Source organism: Colletes latitarsis, chromosome 14, assembly GCF_051014445.1.
Source record: "Colletes latitarsis isolate SP2378_abdomen chromosome 14, iyColLati1, whole genome shotgun sequence".
Lineage (NCBI taxonomy): Eukaryota > Metazoa > Arthropoda > Insecta > Hymenoptera > Colletidae > Colletes > Colletes latitarsis.
Genome location: NC_135147.1, coordinates 7,301,658 through 7,303,941, shown reverse-complemented (window position 1 = coordinate 7,303,941; position 2,284 = coordinate 7,301,658).

Below are 2,284 nucleotides of genomic sequence, written 5' to 3'. Positions count from 1 at the left end.
TAAGCAAGCAGTGAGCTAGTAATCGAGCAGTTAGGTAGTAAGCAAGAATTAAGCTAGTAAGCATCAAGTAAGCTAGTAAGCAAGTAGTGAGCTAGTAAGCGAGCAGTAAGCTAGAAAGCAAGCAGCAAGCTAGCAAGAAAGTAGGAAGTGAGAAAGCTAGAGGTAAGCTAGTAAGCAAGCAGTGAGCAAGCGAGCGAGCAGGGAGCTAGTAAGGAAGCAGTATGCTAGAAAGCAAGCAGCAAGTGAGTAAGCAGGCAGTAAGCGGTTAAGCTAACAGTAAGCTAGTAAGCAAGCAGTTATCTAGTAAGCAAGCAGTGAGCTAGGAAGAAATCAGAAGGCTAGTGTGCAAACAGCAGCCTAGTAAGCAAGCAGTAAGATAGTAAGCAAGCAGTAAGCCTGTAAGCAGGCAGCAGGTTAGTCAGGAAGCAGCAAGCTTGTAAGGAAGCAGTAATCTAGAAAGGAAGTAGCAGGCTAGTAAGGAAGCAGTTTTACAGTAAGCTAGCTGTAAGCTAGTAAGCAGCCAGTGAACCAGTAAGCAAGCAGTGAGCTAGAACGCAAGCGGCAAGTTAGTAAGCAATCACTTAGTTAGTAAGCTAGCAGTTATCTAGGATGTAAGCAGTAAGCTAGTGAGCAAGCAGCAGACTGGTAAGAAAGCATTTATTCAGTAAGCAAGCAGTAAGCTTGTACGCATGCATTAAGCTGGTAAGCAAGCAGTGTGCGTAGTAAGCGTGCAGGGAGCTAGTAAGGAAACTGTATGATAGTAAGCAAGCAGTATGTTGGAATGCAAGCAGTAAGTTGGAAAGCAAGCAGCAAGCTAGTAGGCAAGCAGTGAGCTAGTAAGCGTGGTGGAAGCTAGTAAGGAAGTAGTATGTTAGTAAGCAAGCAGTGAGCTGGTAAGCGAGCAGGGAGCTAGTAACAAAGCTGTAATCTGGTAAGCAAGTAGTATGCTGGTAAGCAAGCAGTGAGCTAGCAAGCAAGCAGCAAGCTAGTAAGAGAGCAGTTAACTAGTAAGAAAGCAGTAAGCTAGTAAGGAAGCAGTATGCCAGATAGCAAGGAGCTGGCTATCAAGAAAGCAGTTAGCTAGTAAGCAAGCTGTGAGCTAGTAAGCAAGCAGGAAGCTAGTTAGGAAGCTGTATGCTAGTAAGCAAGCAGTATGCTAGGACGCAAGCTGTGAGCTGGTAAGGGAGCAGTTGGTTAGTAACAAAGCAGTATGCTAGTAAGCATACAGAAAGGTGGTAAGCAAGCAGTAATCTAGTGAGCGAGTAGTATGCTAGTAAGCAAGCAGTGAGTCAGTAAGCATGCAGTATGCTATTATGCAAGCAGCAAGCTAGTAAGCAAGCAGTAGGCTAGTATGCAAGCTGTAAGCTAGAATGCAAGCAGTAAGCGAGTGAGCAGTTAATAAGCTAGTTAGCAAGCAGTGAGCTAGTAAGCCAGCAAGGTGCTAGTAAGGAAGCAGTATGCTAGTAGGGAAGCAGTATGCTAGTAAGCAAGCAGAAAGCTAGTAAGTAACCAGTAAGCTAGTAAGCAAGCATTAAGCTGGTAAGAATGCAATTAGGTAGTAAGATAGCAGTAAGCTAGTGTGCAAGCAGTGTGCTAGTAAGCGAGGAGGAAGCTTGTAAGAAAGCGGTATTGTTCCGTTTCGACGAACGGAAAGTTCCACTGATGGTAGCGAGCATGCGCGCGAGCTCACGGGCGATCGTGCTCGCGATTCGGGAAAATTCGGAAATTTTCGGGTTAAGCTTGACCGAGCCGGGTCGCGGTACGCGATCGCCGTTCAGATGCAATACCAATACCAAACAATTAATTGCGAGCGGTGCGACCGTCCAAGTTAATTTCAAATCGCTTGTTTTACCGAACTCTCACAGTTCTTTGTGACGGGATTTATCAACTATAACCATTTACGCCTCAATTTATTGTTTCTGTTAATCCGGTGAAGTTCCGGGCTTGATAAAGTTACAACTTGTTAAGAGTTCATTCTTCATTCTCCAAACCTCGCCGTCCAGTCCTTAGGAAAATGGGGCGAATCAGCTCTCATTCCAAACAGAACATTTTGGTCCTTGGAGCCGGATTGGAGTCGTGGAAGGAGCCGATCTAAAACGAAAATGAACTCAATTGAAGAATTGCTGCACGAGCAATCGCAAGCGATGCGTTCGATCGAACGCGCCCTTACCAATTTAAAAAAACTGGGTCAGGCAAAAATGACGGTCGCCGTTACGCAAGACCGCATGGCGATGACCAAGGAAACCTTCACACAATGCCAGGATTTGGACGCAAAAGCTCAGCC